We start from the raw sequence: 22,408 nt of genomic DNA on the forward strand, positions 1-22,408 counted from the left end.
GCAGGCCTGCCCGCTGGGGCGGCAGGGAGAGGGCTGCGAGGTGCCGCCAGGGCGGAACTGCAAGGAAGGCTCTGTGGAGACCCCCCTAACCAGCCCCTCTGTTTTGCACAGGAAGAGGCAGAGCCCCAGAGAAGTAGAAGTGCTGGCCCGAGGCCACGGCCTGCGGTAATTGTGGAGCCAGGAGTAGAACCCTACGGGGCTCATCTTCCCAGAGCAAGGTTCAGGGCCGCTCAGCCCAGCGACTGTGAGTGGAAGCCTCTCTGTGGGTCTCTTAGAGGCTCATGTGTCCCCCGGCGTTGGATGAGCCAGTGACGTCAGCAACAGTGCGTGCAGACGTTTTTTAATCTCCGTGCCTCTGTTTGCCCCTCGTAAAAGCAGGGCGTGTGCAGTACTGAAATGGAGAAACAATGCTAACACTCTCAGGAGGAAATTTAAAAGACAACCTGTACTCTAGACTCTCCCCTCTCGGCCAGATAACCAAGCCTGATTTCACAGCTTCATTAGAGGGAGAAGAGGAGAAGAGGAAAAAGAAGACGAGTTTTAAGCTGAATTCCTCCCTCATACAGCAGAGCCTCTCTCCTTTCAGCACTCGGGGACCTGCAGGTTCCCTTGGAAACCAGGCCAGACGCCCCTCCTGGGTACCTAAGACCCTAACCCAAAGAAAAGGAAGGGCATCTATTTTGTGGCCTTTATATTTTTATGCACATTCTTGCTTAGCCACGCAGGGCATGGAGAACACAGCCAGCACCATGTGTATAATCCAAATCCTAGTTAATTGGAAAGTTCTGTGGGGTCCCAAGGAGTCTGTCGGATCCCAACAATCTGGAAATCCTGCCCTGTCTTCTGACGCCTTTCCAAGCCCAGAAACACAGACTCAGCATGCGGTGTTCCTGAGCAAGCAGAGCGTGGAGGGAGCTCCCGAGCCAGGGCAAGTGATCGCTCGCAGCGAAGGAATGTTCAGGAAGAGTCATTCCCAATGTCAGTTCTTATTTCCTGTCCTCCTGCAGGACTGGCATTTAGATGATCCTCTCATCTCCGGCTTTTGGAAAAATACAGGCAGAAAAAATGCTTCCTGCCAATCCAGCATCCTCTCGGCATAGTCCACAGCCCCCTGTGGAACCGGAGACTCACATAGCGCCCCTGTGAGGAAGCCCCAGCGCTCAGGGCCTCACGCAGTCCACGCGTTTGGCCAGGGGAGACCAAGGTCATCCCTAATTCGGAGACTCTAGGATCTGTGATTTGATGGCAAACAAGACAGGACAGACAAACATCGCCCAGGGAACTTCATCAACCAAAGCCTGTGCACACTCTCAAATATCTGAGTCCCTCTGCATGTAACTTTTTTTTTTTGGAACTCAGCTGATGTGAGTCCTGCAAAGCTAATGGACAAATTCCTGTGATAAAGGGCCACCCATCGTGCTGTGCCTCTTTGCTCCCCATGCCCTGGGTCCAGGAAAAGTCTAAAAGAATAAGTGCCCCCACCACTCCAACCCTTTGGCAAATGCCTGATTACTAGGATTGTCCAAGAGAGGGAAGGATGAGGCAGGTGGCACAAATTGGGGGCGTGCTAGAAGGCCGTGCAGATGGGGCACAAACTCTGCCACCTCACAGTTTTCTGGTGAGCAGGAATGAGTGACCTCAACCTTCGGCCCGCCTCCCTAATGCCCCCCAAATTCTCCCTGGCCCACCTGAGCTCTCTAGGGCTCCCCTCTGCTCACAAACCAGCAGACTATCCTCTCCCAACCAAGCCCTCCCAGAAACCCCTGGGCCTCATTTGCTCCATGGGCGAGGGGAGCTGGCCAGAGCCGGAGGAGGGTGAAGCCCCTTTCTCATCTGCGAGACTCAAAGTCTGGATCCCCAGCCTTCCCCAGACCCAGAAACTAAGCAAAGGAGGACTCCGATGTGGGGCAACGATACAGCTCCTGGGACCAAGATGCCTCTTCTTCATGGAGAAGCCCTCTCCCTCTCTGCCTGTACCAGGGCACAGTGTGATCCAGGAAGAGAAAACCCAAAACGGCACATGGTTTCTCAGCACACTTCCTGGAAGCCTTCCAGAACATACTGTGACTTCCTCTTGGGTAACGTCACAAAGGACTCAGAGCTCACACTCCTGAGCCAGGTTGTCATGGACCACACACACCTCAGGTGCAATTCATCGCCCCTGGACCCAAGAGGCTGCATGGGGCTGACAATTAATATCAGAGGATATTAATTAAGGCCTGGAGACCTCAGCTGATTCCATTAGAGATGCTGGGCCCCAGAGCCTCTCTCAGTGCAGAGCATCCCCACAGGCTTATTCTTATGAGGAAAAGTCACAAACCAGGGCTTCATAGGGCTGGGGGGGACTCAGAAAATGCACACATTCTCTCCTAGGACCCTAAAAGAGCCCCAGGGAGGTGACATGATTGTTTTGAAATGCCTAACAGATTGATAACTCAGGCCCATTAACCTTGGGGAAAAGTCTTCAAAATGTCTAAACTAAACCCCTACAACTGCTACTGCTACCCAAACCCACTTTCTCATGTCCTCCAAAGCCTTCCTTGGCTCCCTATTGGCCAGAGAATTAATTCCAAACTCCTGGCCCTTCATCAAAAGCCCTCTATGATCTGTACCCAATCTGCAAGCCTAAACTGAATTCCCATTGCGCCTATCCATGCGCTCTGTGCCCCAGTCACACCAGTATGCTCACTTGTCCCTAAGCACACTCTGAGCTTGGGCCCAGGCTGTTCTCCTCACCTGCTACATGACCACCACCCCCTCCGCCACCGCTACCTGCCTGCTCCACCTCTTTCTGAGGGAGCAGCTCCACAGCCAGGTGCTCCGTGAAGCCTTTCACTCCAGGTCAGAATTAACAGCTCCTACCATTGCATTCCCACGGAAGGAAACGCCAACTCAGAAAGCAAGTCAGGGCAAAGCTCACTCATTAATTCATTCATAAACAGCTACTGAGCCGCGGGAGTATGCCAGGCTGCCAGCACTTTGCTGAGAACTGTCACTCTACAAAATTGAATAAGACACAGTTAGACTTTTGAGCGGCTCAAAGTCCAACGGGACAGTGAAATAAAATAACACAAACCACAGTATAACATGACAATTGCTCTAGTGGACGGGGAAATACCATGCTGGGGCAGAGCAGGCACAGACGGAGGATGCCCGTGCTCAACAAACAAATTAATTCAGACCCAAGCGCCACTGAAGAAATATCGGCAACCGCAGGAGAGGGTCCTGGGAATTATGTGGCTGATGTGTGCAAGGAACCACGCTAGTTAGAGAGAAACTCAACAGAAATGCTGACTCTGCTCCTCCCGGGAGGTCTTGGGGGTGCTCACGGCATCTCCACTAAGAAAGCAGACGGGAGCTTACTCAGGGCGTCAGGAAAAACTGTGCTGTAAACTAAAAGGCTGCTTCCCCAAGTTCAACTCAACTCGCTTATAGTCAGCAAACTTTTCCGGGGCCCTATCGAGCGGCCCTGTGAAGTCATTCTCCTGCATGAAACCAAGCTCGAATCTTGAAGACTGGGCCTCGGTTCCAGAAAGCCAAAGTTATTCCCACGTGGGCTGGGAGTCCTGCTCCTAGAGAACTTCCTCTGTAGCCCACTGCACGTGCCTTTCTGCATCTCCGCTCCCCCGCCAGACTATCAGCTCCAGGAAGGCAGGCCTGCATGGGCCTGGTTCAAGGACTTCCAGATTTCCAGCCCTAGAACTCCGACTTCAGCACAACTAGCCCTAGAACTCAGCATAACTTAGTGAAACAGCAAAGCAAAGCTTGTTCTGAGAGAACAACACCCTCTGCTAGTGGCCTGCCGCTGCTGTGAAAAATCACCGCGAGCTTAGTAGCTTAAAAAGCCACAAATGTATTCTCTCACAACCTTAGAGCTCAGAAGTCCAACACAGGCCTCACGGGGCTGAATCCAGGTGTCAACAGGTCTGGGGTGCTTTCTGGGGCTCTCAAGGGAATCCTTTACCTTGCCTTATGCCTTGCCTTTTCCAGCATCTAGAGGCTACCGTGTGGCCTCCTTTCTCCATCTTCCAAGCCAGCATCGTTGTACCTCTTTGACTTTTCTTCCATAGACTCCTCTTCCTCTCTGCCTCTCTCTTCCACTTTTAAGGACCCCATGATTATATTGGGCACATTTGGATAATCCAGATTCATCTCCCTATTTTAAGGTCAGTTGATTAACAACCCGAATTCCATCTGCAACTTTAATTCCCCTTTGCCGTGGAATGCAAAATATTCACAGCTCCCGGAGACTCGCCGTGGACGTCTTTGGGGGACATCATTCTCCCACCCTGGAGTCCAGTGCACTTCAGCCCCGGGGCTCTGCAGAGCACAGATTGTGAAACAGCCAGGACTGCCGTTGTGAAGGAGAAACCCACCGGGTGCAGGGCATGCAGTGCTCAAACCTGGCTCCTCTGCCCACTGAACACAGCGACACTCAGCCACCAGCTGCCTCCTGCCACCACACCTCCTGCCACGTCATTTCCTTTGAAGGCAGCCTTCCCTAGAGTGTAGGGAGCTATGGGCAGAAGGACCTAGATGAGACAGGAATGGAGATTGGTGATGGACTGGGAACTGCAGGGAATATAGGTCCACGGAAGAAGGCACATTCCAGGGAGGACCTCTTCCCCTCTAAGATGGCCTTCTTGTTACAGCAGGCTGTTTGAAGGCAAAGTCTGTATTGTATTAGTGTCTAGGCTCCTTTCCTTTCCCGCCTCTGGCCACAGGAGCATGCTTGTCTCAGGGCAGGCAGGCCAGAAACATCACAGCATTAACACCCTGGGGAACAGCCCTCAGCCAATGACAGACAGGAGTTAGCGGATAAATACTCCAGCTTCTTTGCCCCTCACTGGGACAAATCAATGGCATGGTCTACAGTCACCCAGGTGATCCCCATGGAATTGAGTGAGCCAGTTTCCTGCAGCAGAGGCCTAGTTACTAACACAACTAGGGTGACAACTTGTCCGAGTTTACCTGGTACTTTCCCAGGTTAGGATTGAAAGTCCCGAATCCCAGTGAGACTCGGTCTCCAGCAAACGGAATGATTGGCCATCCTAAACCCAGCCTACTCACTAACACAGCTTTCTTCCTTCCCTGCCCCATCTCATTTTTCCACTTCCATCTGGTGCTTCCTGGAATCAGCTCCCAAATAAACGACTTGTGCCCAAATCCTCATCTCAGAGTCTGCTCCTGGGAACAGCCAAGCTGAGACAAGCCCCATGGTCCAGTTTGTGTCTAACTGGAAGGGCTGGTGCATTATGACCACACATGTCCTGCACCCCAAAACTCCAGGGGGCGCCATTCACATAGACTAGGATGTGAGTGATCTCCCTGTGGAGCGCACTGGAGGCCCTGGTAACAGCTGGTATTTCTGGCTGAGCCCTCTGTCAGGTTGTTCTAGGATGAAATTCTCTTTTCCCAACCTCCCACCACATGGGAAAGAAGAGGCACACATTACCAGAGAAAATCTTCCCATAAAAACGGAGCAGCCTTCACGCTCCCCCGCCCTTCTCCTCGCCCCAGCCCTGCCCTGCCCTTTTCCAGATGTTCCCATTTAGTCATGGTGGGAGCCGAGCAGCGGACGAACAGCACGACTGTGCCTGAACACCCTTCACAATCAATTGAGCTGTGGCAGCTGGGCTTCCCCCAGATGGGGAGAGCTCTGTGCAGACGAGGATTATGCATGGGAAATCAGAGAGCCTTGGGGACCGGAGAGCCATGGCCGGTGCCTCTGCGATTCCCACTCAACTTCAATTAGCAGCCCTGAAAATGAGGCAGGGCTCTCCGAGCTCTGACGTGCCTCCCACAGACATCAGTTTGGCCTCACCTGGGGAGAACAGCTCGCCCCCAGGGATGGAAGGCAGCCCTAGCAGTGGACATCTGGACACCCCTAATGAGGCCAGCCCAGGATGGGAGCTCAGCTAATTGCTCAAATCAGCCGTGATGTCTGGATTCCAGCTGCCACGTCTGGCAGCACCATTCAGATGTCTTGAGTTTACTGTGAGGTTGGGACTGAGAGACCCTTAGGAATGGGGAATGTCAGCTGGGGTTCACGCTGAAGCAATTAAGGGGACATTTGTTGTAGGTGAAGAATGGTGGAAAAGTAAAATAAAAATATCACAGCTTGCTGACATCTTACCAGGAAATCCATAGTCTCCAGCCAAGATGGGCCATTCCAGGAACACAGAGCATGTGGCGTGTGACTGCAGAGGAAGGGCAGGAAGACTAGAAAATGTGCTGCATCTTGACCTGGGAGCCTGGCTTCTCAAGATGCAAATTAACCAGACCATTGCCCTTCCTCACAGTTCTCATCTCACCCGGCCTGCAAAACAGAAGAGATCTACTTACCCACCCTATGCCCAGACCAGATTGACCCTAATTTACCAGATTTAAGCTAATAAAATTTAAGCTGCAGGGCCCCTCACTTGCATAAGCCAATTTCAAGGCCCTAGAAAGAGTCCTAATGGTAAGTCGTGTCAGTACCTGGGCGATTTTGCTAGAACAGAGTTGAATTTGGGGTACATTTAGTTTTGGTTTAGTGGGATATATTTATGGGGTTCACAATTTCTCCTACTTATAGTTCCAGCTGTCCCACTGTGGGAATAGCTTCCAGAAATACTCCTACTACCCACTCCACTGACTCACCCAGTGTCATGGCACAAAAGTGCCAGCTCACATGGCCTATCATGACCTAAATGGATCCTATGGCACTAGCATTGGAAGTATCTGCATAATGTGAAAGAATTAAGGTTTGCAACATAAGGAGCCAGAAGTTAGGTTGTGGAAAATTATTCCATCATCAGCCACATAGGAATTATAAGTGGAGAATTTAGTTCTCATCAGTCCCTAGACAAAATGGAAGTGTTCTCTTACCAGGGGTACCCTTGATAACTCAGTGTGTACCATTATACACATGCCATACAATGGAATTAGTTTTCATAGAGTTCTACATGAAACCAAAAGAGATTACTCTGGGGCCAGCCCTGCACCTAGTGGCTAAATTCAGCAGGCTCTGCTTCACCAGCCCAGGTTCAGTTCCCGGGCACAGACCTACACCACTCATCTATCAGTGGCCATGCTGTGGTGGTGGCTCACATACAAAAAGAGGAAGATGGGCAGCGGATGTTAGCTCAGGGCGACTCTTAAAAAAAAAAAAAGAGTTAGACATTCCCTATTAAAAAAAAAAGAGATTACTCTGACGTTAACAAGTAGAGGGTAACAAAAAAAATTTTTGATCATTCCAAAAGCAGTAATTCATCAACAGAGATGCATTTCAAATGGGAATAATCTTGGATTGCTAGGTAGTTCAATTTTAAAAGAGAAAAAATTATGCTAGTACACTGGAAAAAAGAGAGAGTTTCTTGCTGATTGTATTGGCGCTGAAAAATAACAAAACTTACAATACACCACTACAGCAACACCGTAAAAGGTAAATTGGTCAATGAACGCAATCGATTCAAGGAGCATTTAAATTATTCACTGCTCAAGAAAGCTTGACCAACAACACCAACAAAAAAGACTTGATTGAAAAATAGGCAAGGAAGTTGACTAGACATTTCTCCAAAAAAGGTAATACAGACAGCCCATAAGCACATGAACAATGCTCCACATCACCTATCATTAGGAAAATACAAATCAAAACCACCATGAGAAACCACCTCACACCCATTAGGGTGGCTGCTGTCAAAAACAAAACAAAACAAAAACAGAATAACGAGTATTGGCCAAGATGCGGAGTAATTGGAATCGTGTATCGTAGATGGGAATGTAAAATTGTACAACCACTATGAAAAACAGTGTGGTGGTTCCTCAAAAAATTTAAAATAGAATTACCATATTATCTAGCAACTCCACTTCAGGGTATATACCCAAAATAATTGAAAGCAGGGTCTCTAGGAGATGAATCTGTATACCCTGTTCATGGCAGCATTATTCACAACAGTAAAAAGGTGGAGGCACCCCGACTGTCCGTGAATAGGTAAACAAAATGTGGTCTATACGTCTAGTGGAATATGATTCAGCCTTGAAAAGGAAGGAAATTCTGACACATGCTACAACATGGATGAAACTTGAGGACATTATACTAAATGAAATAAGCCAGTCACAAAAAGACAAATACTATATAATTTCACTTACATGAGATAACTAGAGTAGTCAAATTCATAGAGACCAAAAGTAGAATGGTGGTTGCCAGGGGCCAGAGGGAGGGGGTAGCAGGGAGTTGCTTTTTAATGAACATAGAGTTGTTTAATGGATATACAGCAACCTGCAAGCTGAAAAAGAGTTGTGTAGATCGATTACAAACAACGTGAATACATTTACCACTACTGAACCACAAACTTAAAAATGGTTAAGAGGATAAATTTTATGTTATGCGTGTTTTGCCACAATTAACTATTTTTAAATCTTAAAAAAAGAGAGAGAAAACTTGAAATAATCTAAATCTTACAGCTCATATATTAGGAAAAAGCTATTAAGTTGTTCCCAAGTTTAGGATTGGAAAACTCTAAAAATTCTGTGACATTGCCAATAACAAGTTATAAAACTGAGAAAAAGCTTACTAGGAAATCAATAAGAACAAAGCAAATTGTAATCAATATAGAAAACAGACCAAGTTTCTTTGTGTTCTCACTGTAGAAAATATTACCAAATTGTTGACATATAGAAAAGCAACAGAGGAGTATGCAGCCAACAGTGTAGAAAAAAGCATTACAGAGGTCTTCCGTTAATTAATTAACAAAAATACCAATATTAGTTTCTGGATTCTGTGATGTTCATGGTGTGTTGTAAGTGTTTTTGTCTTTTAATTTGTTCTGATTTTATTCTCACTCTAACTAAATGTTTGCTTTTCTATGGAATCTCGTACTCACTTTCTTAAAGAGGCCCCCAAGTTGTATGAGCATAAGTCTCGTAAGACCTGCACACGCCCTGCCTCACGCCTGTCCCTCAGCACAGCAGTGCTCTTGGGGAAACCTTAGCTTTGGTCCACACCTCTACTGACTAGGACTGGGGTCAGAGGAAACACAGGGCTCTGTCACTCTGTCTGTAGGACCTTGAGTTTGTCCAGTCACTATCTTTAGTTCTCTACCCTGAAATGGGGAGAAACTCCTGGGAATGCCCTACTTCCCATAGATGAGACTAGGATACATAGGAAATAATCATGAAACCCAAAGAACCCTGGAAATACAACACCCTAAAAGAAAGAAGAGTAAACCAATATTGTTTGAAGCATGTACCTCATTTATCTGAATTTTCCCAAGATGCCTTGGCCCATTGGAGGTCCCAGCTATGTTTGGTAGTGAGGGTTGGCATGGGATGGCACAGGACAATAACTGAACATAAGGGAAACATGGAGGAAGCCCAGGCTAACTTGGATCCATTGAACAAGGAGAAGCCCATTTGGGATCTGCTGGGCAGGGAGAACACCTGGGGGAAGTCAGTGGCATATTGGTCTGGAGAAGCATCCAAAGAAAATCTAATTAAGAATAATAAGGCTGGGCCAGCCCTGATGGCCTAGCAGTTAGTGTTTGGTATGCTCCACTTTGACAGCCCAGGTTCAGTTCCCAGGTGCAGAACCACACCACTCATCTGTCAGTGGCCATGCTATGGTAGAGGCTCACATAAAAAAAAAAAAAAAAAAAAGGAAGATTGGCAATGGATGTTAGCTCAGGGCAAATCTTCCTCAGCAAAAAAAAAAAAAAAAAAGACCAATTAAGCTGAAACCCCTTTCATAGATCTTTCTTCTGGGGGTGTCAAAGCAATAGAATATGGACCCAATAGACTCTTTCAGACGTGAGCATGATATAAGATAATGACCCTCACGATAAAAAGAAAAGGTAGAGGGAAGTTCATTCATGAACACCAATAAGTTAAATTGGGAGATCAGAACAAAAGTTGAACGAAGAACGATTCCTAGATTTCGGGCTCAAGCAACCAGATGGAAGGAAATGCTATTTATTGAGATAAGGAAGGCTGAGGGAGAAGCAGGGTGGAGGGGACATCAAGTTCCTTTTTGCACAAGTTAAAGTTGAGAAACTTGTAATTCATCCAGATAGAGATGCTGAGTAGGCTGTTGGTTATATAAGCCTGGAGCTCAGAGAAGAGGTCTGGTTTCAAATTATAAGTTTGGGAGTTGTCAGAATAATGGTAATATTTAAATGCATGAGAATAGATTAGATCACTTAGGGAGAAGAGAAAAGGGAGGGCAGGGAGGAGAAACTAGGACTAAAGTACCCAAGTATTTAGAGAGCAAATGAAGAAGGTATAAGGCAGAAATGGCCAAAGAAGGAGGAGGACCAGGAGAGAGTGTGTTATCTTGGAATCTAGGAGAAGAAAATGATTAAAACAAGAAGAAAGCGGTCCGCTGTGCCAAGTGCTGCTGAGCTATAAATCTAATCTGTTGCCTTTGTGTTACCAGATGACCTATGTGAATAGTGTCCAACATGCACCGGTCAGGGCCAAAGGGCGTTGTCCAAGGGTCAGCAGGCAAGTTGGCCAGGAAGGTTTTTCTGACCCCAGCTGAATAGGAGGACCCAGAGCTGTCCAGAGAGAGGACAGGCACCGATGCATCTATCTTCAGGTAGACAAGAGGCCAGTCAAGTGGCAGCAAAGACAGGTCTGCCCTAAAGTAGCTCTTAGTATCAGTTCGGAGGGCCAGGAAACTTCATCAGAGAATCTGACATCCATCATCAGCTGGTCTCTGGCAGAGAAAGTCCACTCGGATCACTGATATCAGAGACGTGAGCGAAAAGTCAGTGGACAGGGAATTTCCTTTCATGTTCTCTTCCTGCTTTATGACGGAGCCCAACACCAGTCACAGCCACGGGCTTTGTTTGCGTCCCCATCCTCAGTGGAAACAGGGGAATTGCTCGCACCAGCTCAGAGAGTTGATCGTGCACATCTCTTCCCAACTCCCTGCTCATGACTTCACGTTGGTAGCTTGAAGTCCGTCGTGATGGGAGTATTTACACCATGGAAAGGGGCAAACACTACCAATCAGGGCTTTCCCCCCTCCCAGAGAGCCAGCTGTGAAATACTTCCAGCACACCACTGAATAGAGCCCTGCAACATGTGAAACAGCCTACCAAAAGGGGAAAAAAATGAAGGTCAAATACTTTGGGGAAACACAACTCACCTCCCTTGGAGATGCCCAACACACATCAGTATTTTAAAGACTTGCAGAATTCCTACAAAGAAATCCACTTCACTTTTTTTTATAACAAAGAGTTCTCCGAAATTATTTAGCTATAGAATCCTTTTCTGTAGACTATCTATTCCTGTCATCTGAAGTTCATGCTGCTTTGGACTTTTCTTTTTAAATAAAACCTAAGTTGTTAGCATTGACATAGAGATAAAAATTGGCCGTAATAGTTCTGCTGTTCATCCCCTTGGCTATTTCGAGAGGTGCGTAGATGAGGAATGTTTGCAGCCATTCTTGAGACTGCTGACAGACACTTATTATTTATGACCTGGGTTCTGGATGGTGATTGCTGTCATTAATAATGATGGTTTAGCCCCCAGGCTGGGGAGACGGCCGACCTGGAGTCTCTCTGCTTAGCCTGACGCTCCAGTGATATGGGAGTTGGGGCTGTAAAGCTCAAGGCACTTAGTACCCTCACAGGGAGTGCTAGATTTCAAATTCTTTCCTCGGTCAAGAGCAGGCACTTGGGGGCCCAGGGCAGAGGTCTCACTCTGCATGTGGAAACCACCACAGGCTAATAGATTGACGCAGGGAGCTGCTGGGAACCTGGTGGAACAGAACAACTGTGTTCATTAAGAGAGCCAGGAAGCGGCCATGGGGGTCTTGTCCATCGACAACTTGGCAGGACACAAAGTATTTTACCAAAAGGCGTCTCACAGCTGGAAGGAGCAGGTGCGGGCAGAGCACAGCCAGTGCAAACGCTGGAGAGAGATTAAGGCAGGAAGGAAATTGGATTTTCCCAAGTTCCAAAGGGGAGGGGCATACTAGGAGGTGAAAAGTGGTGAGAGAGAGAGAGCAAGAGAGGCTGAAATTGACTTAGGACTTGAAATAAATATCCTGAACCAGCAAAGGGCTTGTCATCTTGCATTTCAGCAATTTAACAAGCCCAAAGCAGCAGCACTAACTGAACCCACGCCCTCGACAGAAGGGGAGATTGTCAGTTGCTGAACGGGAACAAGCAGATCCAAACAGAAAATGCTCACATCCTTCGTTACTCCAGGAGCAGGATCTGGTGCCAAGAAAAATGCTTCTCCCGGCTTAGTCTCCAGTGTTCCCCATCTCTGGACAACGGGACACGCTCCCAGCCCTGGTCCTAGCACTGGCCCCATTCAGCCCCTCTGTCTGAGTTGATGGTCAGCGAATGACAGGTGCTCCCCAAGGCAAAGAAGAAGTCCAGAACCAGAAACCAACAAGGAACGAGGCTTTCCTTCCAGAAAGCATGGAGGGTGGCCACCACATTTCCAGAAAGCTGCGGAATTCTCCCCCAATCTCGTTAGAGGCAATGTGGGGCCATGTTTCCTCCTCTGCTTCCTCTAACTCCAACGATTTGGAAGTAGTGTTTTACTTTTCTAGATTTGATTCACAAAACAACAACAAAAAAAAGCCCACAAAAGGAAAAACAACACTTGAAGTCAACTATATACAAAGCACAATAAACTATATTTTAAAACCAACAGGATCAAGAAATGTGAAAACAGAACTTGTGCACATTCCCTAAAGGCAGGGGGCTTCAACCACGCATGGGCTCTCCCTGTAGCTGAAACACTGAGGGGCCCAGGCTGTCTTTTCTCTCCTGGACGTTAGCCCCTCCAGATGGACCACCACAGGAGATTCTGGAAGGGGGCTAATGTGCTCGCCTTCAAAGACAATGGCAAGGGCACTGTAAAACTTCTTGCTATTATTCATATTAAATCTTTAAACAGTGATTGACATTCTGCAAAGTCATTCTCACATACATTACTGTATTTAGTTCTCAACATAATCCCACGAGTCAGGTGGTATTATGATCTTCATTTTCCACTTGAAGAAACTGAGGCTCAGAGAGCTGGAGGCGAGCGGGGCCCAGGTCACAGAGCTGGTAAGTAGATCTGTGTGACTCAAATCTCCTGCTCCATCCCCTGCCCCGTGCCGTAATCCTCTGGAAGGCAGGGGTCCTGACAACACCCTCCACAGGGCCCCCAACACAGAGGCTGGCGCAGGCAACTGTTTAATTAGAGATGGAGGAGGAGGGTCTCTTTTCCCACTGCCCTTAATGTTGGTACTTGGTGCTTATTCCCCCATCTCCTCTGGCCCCTTCACTCTGTGTACACCGTGTACCCTTCTCAACTCCCAAACCCAATGCATATACCAGATTGTGAATTTGCTGGAGTGGCTAGAAATATGCAAAAAGTACAGCCCCCATACCCAGCCCCAGCCCTTTCCTCTCTCACAGTCCTGCCAGAGAGCACAAGGCCCCTTGGGTTGGAAAGTGGAAGAAAACTGACAGGGAAAATTAAGGAGCGTGTACCCAGCAAATGTTTGCTGAACTGCTTATTCTCCAGACAAGTCCACTGAACACATCACATCAGATAGCTTGTTCTTTCAGGCTTTCAGCCAGTTCTCATGTTCTCCTTTTGGTCTGACCCCTTTTCCATCAGGACCAAAACATGGCTCAGTCCTCTGACCAGAAAGGATGCAGTCAAACTCACCTGAGAGACCTGTGGAAGGACGTCTGGCCTTTGGCCCTTAGGTTTATCTTTATGCTGCCTCACCCTTCCTGAAGCACTTCCTGCATCCAGCCATACCCGCATCCAAGTATGTTCAATGGTTCCCCACTGACTCTAGGATTAACTCCAAATTTCTCAGCAGGCATGTTACAACTCTGTACCATTCAAACACTGCTGGTGCAGTGCATGCATGGATATATGCATGGATGGCTGAATGGGTGCATGCATGCATGCCTGCATGGGTAGATGGACAAACAAATGGATGAATGAATGGAGAAATGGATCTAATGCTCAGTTTCCTGTTAGAACACTTCCTCTGTGCTCATGAGGGAGCAGCAGTCTTCTCTCTGCCTCTGGGAAAAATGAAGGTCCTTATTCTCTTCTCCTGCACATTCCCTTTCCGCGTGCTCACATCCCTACCACTATTGACATACAGGTCTCTGTTGTTTCTATGGCTCATAATCCAACCCATCAGCCTAGAGGGACCAGTGAAAGGGAAAATGTGAACTATTCTGGAGCCCCAGGCTCTAAAATTTCCAGGATTAATGAACAATGTTGACTCAAGTAACTTACTTCTCAAGCGTCTGCCTCCTGGTTTGTGAAATTGAGGTCTTCAGATATAAAGCCGAGTTGGGAGCTCAAAAGCACCCCTTTGGAAATAAGCAATAGCCACAAATTTTGTAGACATCGACCATCTAGAGAATGCAACTACTGAAAGATAGTTGTAAAATCTCCCCCAATATTGCAAATGCAGCATCCTTGACCCTTGCCTAAAGCTGTGCGAGAGCCGGGGGAGTCCAAACTGGCAGCTACTGAGCAGGACGCATGGTGTCCAGGTAGACAGTCAAAGTCCAGCTCACCCCTGCTACCCACTGCTGTCCTGCGGCCGGGGCCATGTAGGGAGGCGATCGGAGAAAGCCGAGACAGACACAGTCTGTCACCTCTCCTTGCGGCCTTCCCTGGCTCTCGGTATCTCTGGGCATGGGACACATTCTCTTCCCTGGTCAAATTAACTTAGTGTCTTTCTTTTATCATCCTTAATCTTTTCAGTCATCCTAATGAAGAGCCTGGGGCCTATTTACTGCTCCCCAGGGAGCAGGAGCTGAATTTTTATTTCTTGTGAATTGGGAACAAGAGAACCATTTGTTACTACTTTTTATGAGCACACACTCCTTCCTGATGATAGTTGCTTAATGGGCCAAGGTTGAGAAGTAAGTGATTCTACAGATGCGCCCTTGCTCGCTCCTCAAACTGCTCCTCTCCCACCCTCCACTCTGTAACGCTTCCATCTGTGAAGGAGGAGGGACCCTTACGTGACCTCTCAACCATCTCCAGCCCCGAGGCAGCCTGTTCCCAGGCCTGGCCCCGGCTGCCCCAGTGGACACATGAGCGTTGACCTAAAACAGCACGTTGCATCCCAGATCTGATGGAAGCTGGCCGAGAAGCTTCACATGGCCAAGGGTAGAGCACGGGGTTAGGAGTCACAGGCCTGTGTTCCACGAGAGCCAGTTCCCTCATTCCTGGTGTCTCGGACAACTCCCCGTCCCTCTGGAGGCCTGTTTTCCTTCTTTAAAGGAGGAAGAATCAACGTATTCCCAATATCAATGACAATTTTAAAGCACCTCTGAAAAGCTGATTACCAGGAAATGTGAAAGAACGCTATGAAGAGAGGCTTACAGAAGATCTGGTCAAAGGGAAACACACTGTGTTCATGCAAAGACCAATTGTCCCAGGTTAATCTGTAACTTTAACGCAATCACAATTTTCATGAAACTTGACAAGACGATTCTAAAAATTGATATGGAAGGACAAGTGCATAAGAATAATTAAGAAAATATTGAGTAAATGAAAACAAAGAACACAAAAAGAAATTCACCCCGCCAGATAAAACCACTGTCAGACCCTCGAAATGTTTTAAATGTGGAATTGGCTCAGGAATAAATGAATAGATCAGTGCAACAGAATAGAAAACCTACAAATCAACTAATGAGTGGTAGGCAGAATAATGGCCTCCCAAAGTTGCCCCCCACCCATGCCTTCGCCCCCCAAGCCTGTGAATGTGTCATGTTAGACAGGGTTTTCATTCACTAGGACTGCCGTGACAAGACACGACTCACTGTGGGGCTTCAACAACAGAAATTTATCTTCTCACAGTTCTGGAGGCTGAAAGTTCAAACTCAAGGTGCCAGCAGAGCTGGTTTTTCTCTAAGGCCACTGTCCTTGGCCTACAGATGGCCACCCCATTCCATGGTCTTTTCCTCCGTGTGCGTGCATCCCTGGTGTCTCCTTGTACGTCCAAATTTCCTCTTCTTGTAAGGACACCAGCCAGATTGTCTCAGGGCCCACTCCTATGACATCATTTAACTTTAATTACCTCTCTAAAGGCGGCGTCTCCAGATACAGTCACATACTGAGGTGTTGGGAGATTAGGATCTCAACAGACGAATTTTAGGGAGACACAGTTCAGCCCAGAACACATGGCAAGGGGGAATTAAGGTCACAGACGGCATCAATCAGCTAACCTTGTTGAGGTGAGGAGATCATCCTGGATTATCCAGGTGGACCAATGTCACTGCCAGGGTCCTTAGAAGGCAGAGAGGGGCTCATGAGAGTCAGCTCCAGAGGGATGCAGCGTGAGAAAGACTTTACTGGCCGTTGCTGACTTTACAATGGAAGGGAGCCAGGAGCCAAGGAATGGGAGCAGCTGGAGAAAGCAAAGAAACACATTCTCCCCGATAGCCTCCAGAAGGAATACAGCCCTGCCGACCCCTTGATTTTAGCCTCATGAAACCATGGCAGGCTCTGATCTTTAGAACTGTCAGATAATAAATCTGCCTTGTTTTAAGCCACTAAATTTGTGTGATTTGTTACAACTGCAAAAGGAAATCAATGCATCATGTATATGAACGAATTAAGATACAATAAAAGTATCATTTCAAATAACCAGGAAAGGGTAGACAATTAGCTAGTCATCTGGTTAAAAAAAAATAAAATCATTACTTTGCCATATCATTCACAAAAATAAAGCCCAGATGGATTAAAACTTTAACAATATGCACATGAAAGCATTGGAAGAAAACATGGGAGAACGTGTTTATGACTTTGGAGTAGAGAAAGGGAAATACATTTAAAAATTAATAAAGTTTACTATATTAAAATAGAAAACATTTGTTGCAAAAGACACCCAAATCAAAGTCAAAAGACAAGCAAATATTGGGAGAAACACACTGGCAACATACATACTCTTTGAATTTTGTTGTTGTTGTTTTCTTCTTGACAGTGAGCATGGATTGACTTCACTCCTTGAAAGCAAAAAAAGAGAAAGAAAAAAGAGGTGGAAAGACTTCTCTTTACCACCCTCTTTCCTTCCCGGGAATGGCATTGGAATAAATGAGGAGCTGCTCTGAAAACAGAAGCCCCATGGGAACGCAAGACTCTGTGTTACGAAGTAGAGAACAAAGTATGGTTTCTTAGGGCATTTCTCCCCACATCATTCCCCATTCTCAGGCTCCTCTTCCTTGCACACACACGTGGAGTGAGCTAAGCTCAGCCAGTGCTCACAGGAAAGGACTAACCTGTTAGTCCTATTTACAGCTAACCTATTTAGGCCCTGCTGAACACGTCACTGAACTGGCTATTTATTTCCTCTTTTTCTCTTCTTCCTAGGAACAACAACTCGACTCTCTTACATTTAAATGTGGTCACCTGAGTTCCTCACTACTCTGTGATCTTCCCTCTTCGGCTAGCTTGATGCAGATGAGTATGCAAACTTGGAAGCTGTGTGCTGAAGTTAGAAAGTCATAAAATGAAAGGAGCTTGCGTCCCTGAACCCTTGCCTGGAAGAGAGACATCCAGCGATCAGAAATACCCACATTGGGCTCGTAAGAGCTAGAAAAAAATTATATTGTATTTGAGCTATAAGGCATTTTTGAGTTTGTGTTTGTTTCAGTGGCTGGTATTACATTCACTCATTCAGAAGCCAACCTGACTTCTTTTGCAAATTTCTTGGTCTGACATTGCTTCAGCAGCCTGACAGAGCCTAACAATTCTTTGGGTTCAATTATCTCTGTTAGAAACCACACCCACTGCTTTGTCTCCTGACTGGTCCCTGACTGATCTGTCAACACTCTCCTGGAGATGTCTGGAATTCCTCAGTCATCTCAATGGTACCAATAACACAGGGAGAGCCAAACAGATGCCCTTTGCCTTCCTCCACCCAGCACTCTCGCCCTCCCCACCCCTTGCTATACCCAGACGAGAAGCAAACCACAAAACATGTCCCTACCTCCCGCTGGCATTCAATAGGCCTCATCCAGGGCTACAACTGGACATAGGAGGGCCCAGTAGACCATGTTTTGTCACCTGCGTCCATGATGTCATTGGTTGGACAGCCTCATATCAGACACCACTTCCACCCCAAGAAAGGGCAGATGAGTCACAGAAATGAATTCCCTGCTGCTGCCCTATGACACCTCTTCCCAGCGGCCACTGCATTCATTGCTCTCTCTGATCCAGCTTCTACGCCAGAGTCAGAGACACACATCCCGGAAAGGGGAGCTGCTGGAAGAACAGAAGCTCCTTCAAGACCAGACTTGGCTCCTCTGTGCATCCTCCATCCCAAGGCACTCAACTCTGAGGGCCCAGGACGAACTTGAACCTGAATAGCTCTTTAGAGAGTGCACCCTTGCGTCCCTTCTCTTTGCCTTACACATGGCAGACATTCGGTAAGTCTACACTGACTGGGTTGGCATGGAATTGGATTTGGAGCCAGATGCCAGCCGAAAAGTTGCCTCTTCTGAGACGCCCTCCCCTATTCCCCCAGGGAGAGCTGCTTTTTGCTCCCCTCTCTGCGCTTTCACAGCTCTCGCTCAGTGCTTCTATTTGGCCCTGCAAAGCTGCAATTGGTCTGTTTGCATGTCTGCCTTCCCAATATACTACAAACTCCCCAGATGCAAACTCACTGTGTCTTTTTCATTTTTGTATCTCCAGTCCTGGTACATAGCAGATACTCAAAGGACAAGTAAATGAATTAATGAACAAACCCTGGCCTAATGCAGTAATCTTTCCACGAAAAGGAATCATAGCTCTCAGTCTGTTAACTTTCAGAAACAAATAGAAGGTCAGAAATGGAGTCTCCGAGACCTGTCAAGGAGACTGAAAGGGTATCAGTCCCATATTTCCAATGCAGGAAACCCTCCAAAGGATTCCAGATCGGAAACTTTGATTTACACCCTCTCCGCAATAGGAAGCTTACGGCCTTAATCCAACAGTCCCTTCCACTGTTGGCTTTCATTGTTAAAATCTTCTTCCTTCTAGTCGGCCAGCGCTTTCCTCCTGAGGACCCCTCTGTGGGCTCTGGTTGTACCCTCTAGAGAAGACATCTCTGAAATACTCCTAACTCACAGCAGAGAATCTAGAAGATGCCAGGGTCCTGTACCCTGGGCCTTCTCAGGTCTGTTATTTCCCGTGAGTATTGTACAATGCACAACCAGGGAGTTCTTTTCCCTGCCTCTAGCAGGGTCCTCAACATATATCCTGTTCCATTCTGAAGAATAGCCACAGAAAAAAAATCCAGCCCGTTTCTCTCTGTTTGGTCCCAGGGCTGAAATATCCTAGTGCTCAGTTGGAACTTAAATTCTTTTAATTGCAGTCTTTGTCGCTTCATTCAGCGAAGAAAGAGAACTTCGGGGCCCTGTCCACTACATAAAGAATAACCTGTTTCTCTCTTTTCCTCTCCCCGTAATGCATGCCCTTGGCAACCTAGCCTTCCCTTCTATGGGCTGACTCATAGGTTCTGCGTAAACAGAGCCCCTTCTAAGCACCCTCCACAGCCATGTGTGCGTGAGCCTGCAGCACCCAGCCATCGAGGCCGCCAGGAAGTAGCAGCTCCAAGCGAGGTGCCAGCACAGCCCAGGACACATCCCGAGGCCCCTGAGCCCACGACGTCACCCCTTGGACAGCCACGTGTGGGAGCGCCACCTCCACTAGGGGATGGAAGGACGTGAGAACCAGCAGGCCCGTCCTGGCAGACCTATTGTGGACTCCAACCCTCCCCCGCTGGCCAGCCCTGAGGAGGACTGGCCCCCATGCCGCGAGCTTAATTACTTTGCAAGAGGACATTTGTAACTGGACTTCCTCTTTGTTCTCAGAGAAAGCTGGGAGTGGGCAACAGAACAAAGGCGGGTCTTTGCAGGGCACGGTGGAGGGAGAACGCATGCTGAGAATCTGGGTCTGGGCCCATGTGTGCAGGGGGTTGGGGACACAGGGCGGGGGCCTGCGGGTGGGGGAGCATGAGGATGGGGCTCAGAGAGAACCAAATCCCCACCTGAGTGTTCAAGCTGCCCTCTCACGGGGCTCCCCCTGGACCCAGCCATGTGTGAACCGGTTTACGGAACCCTAGGGGAAAAAATGCCTTGAGGGCCTCTCTCTCCTGTCCCTCTGACCCTGGATGGTCATTCTCTTAAAAAAGGGTCTCCTTTTCTGCTTTCGGAAAATGCTTTATGTTGGAGGGAGTGTGCCATTTTTGTTGCCCAAAGGAACTAAGGCTTTAATTCTCATTATCAGAATATTCTTCTTGATGTCTAGCCTACACCCCTCCAGCTACTTGATGATACAAGTCTATGGAGGCTCATAAAAGGCTGTTAGGCGTCCTTTAATACAGCATAGAATAGTATAGTATAGAATTTAACAGTATAGAATGGGGTCGATGGTCCCCTCACCCTCTTGACCTCCCACCTGACCTGTCCGGGAAGAGATTACTTTGGCATAATAGTTCTCTGCACCAGTATTAGCAAGGGGGAGGTCTCTGGTGTGTGCTCAGTGCTCCACTCTAAGAAACTAGAATGGGTAGAGCCTGCTTCTACGGAGAATCGAAGGGTTCCTCTGGCTCACAGCAGCCGAGAGGGTGGGAGAGAGGCAGAGGGAGGGCCCAGAAGTGGAGAAGAGAAGAGAAAGGAGACAAGGGTGAGAAGGGACTCCTCGGTGCCCAACCAAGACTGACAGTCTACCGGCTAAAAGACAACTCCATAGACAAGGTCGTCTTTGCCACCACCCTCCCAGACCCTGGGCTCCGTGTGCTTGTGGTTACCTACAATTGTCCTCTTCCTGTGATGGGCTCAGCTGCTCTCTCTTCTGCAGGGCGTAATGTGTGTACACGTGAGTCTCCATCTTACATGTCAAGGTACTTCCAAGTCATCCTTTGGCCTTCTTTTCTCGAGAATGGCTCTCTCTGCTTTCACTTTTCTCCCAGAAATGTAAAAGAAGGAGGAGGAAAGGAAACTCATGCACTGACTATCTAACTTGAACTAGGACATGAGAGAAATGCTTTACCTAAATGTCTTCATTTCATCCTCCTAGCTGCCCCCAAAGGTGGATGCAATTTTATCATCAAAGGAGAATAAACATTTCCCAGATGGGGAAACAGGCTGGGAAATGAAAGAAGCAGCCCTGGGTCTCAGAGTCAGGAAATGTTAGCTCCCGGGGTGAGCCCTGGATCTGTCAGACTCCAAGGACAGGGCCTTCACTGTCCTTCATTAACTCTGAGTCCCTTCTACCAACACTGACTCACTCTCATGTCCCCCATGTTCCTTTAGCTCTGCCACTGATTTGAGTCCCTGACCGGGATTTGAGCATACAGAGAAAAGAGCATCATGTAGCCATCTTGAAAGATTATGCCTGAGACTATGGGAGTGGACGCTTCCAGGAGCAGACGAGGCGACTGGATGGAAACGTTAGCCATAGCACATGAAGTTCAAGGGCCAAGGAATGGCTCCATCTCACTAAGAGTTGAGCTTCTCTGGAAATCAGTGTTCGGTACCCAGGACCCAGCTCCTGTAACTGCCAAAGTGGTGCCAGCATTTCCCAAACGCAATAGGGTCTCAAGTCTCTATTTTCCCTTTTAAAGCATGAATGTGAATCCTAGAGAGATCTCTGAATGCGTGAAACACTAGGGAGACAACAACACAACCAGGCCATAGAATCACAGAATATCGAGGCAGGTTGGGATCTCAGAGCTCATCCAGCCAGGCTCCCTTAACGCAGCTCTGGGAAGTTAGCATCCTAGGGAGGGCCAGTCTCCCCAGGTTAGACTGTGGCAGAGGGCGAACTCAACCTGGGCTCCCTGAACCGCCATCCAGCACTCCTTCCATGCCACCAGGTATCCCAGGCCAGACGACAGATTTTGGTTTCCTCCCAGCTCTAGGGTGCCATGGCGGCAGAAGAAGTGGCTGTTACAGGGACTCATGAGAAAGGTCAAGCACTCACCCCTACCCAGGAAAGAAGACTGCCCCCGCCTCCGCCTAATGCCACTGGGCTTCCTCCTACGCCAGCATCTCCTCTCCCCTAGGACCCAGTCAGAGGTGATTTCTGTTCCCTTCCAGAGCACCCGTGTCACAAATGCACAGCCTAAGCTTGTCTTCCTCCCAATTGTTTCTGCGTCGTCTGAGTCAAAAGACAGAAAGAAGACTCTGTGAGTTGGGGGGCAGGGTTCAAAATGCCTGAGGGTGAATTCAGGGATCAAGCTGGGGCTCACAGAGGAAGGAGGGCGAGGTCAAGGTCTCTGGGCAGGGCTCCAAGAAGGCGAATGACCACAGAGGGGAATCCGTCACAGAAGGGAGTCCATTTCTCTGTCTGCAGCCAGAGCTTTCTGACCCTAATTCATAAGAGGCCCCTTTTTCAAAGCTCGAGAGTCCCTTGACAGATGCTGGCTTGTTTCTTCTGTTTTGTT

This window comes from Equus caballus, chromosome 6, assembly GCF_041296265.1.
Source record: "Equus caballus isolate H_3958 breed thoroughbred chromosome 6, TB-T2T, whole genome shotgun sequence".
NCBI classification, from domain to species: domain Eukaryota; kingdom Metazoa; phylum Chordata; class Mammalia; order Perissodactyla; family Equidae; genus Equus; species Equus caballus.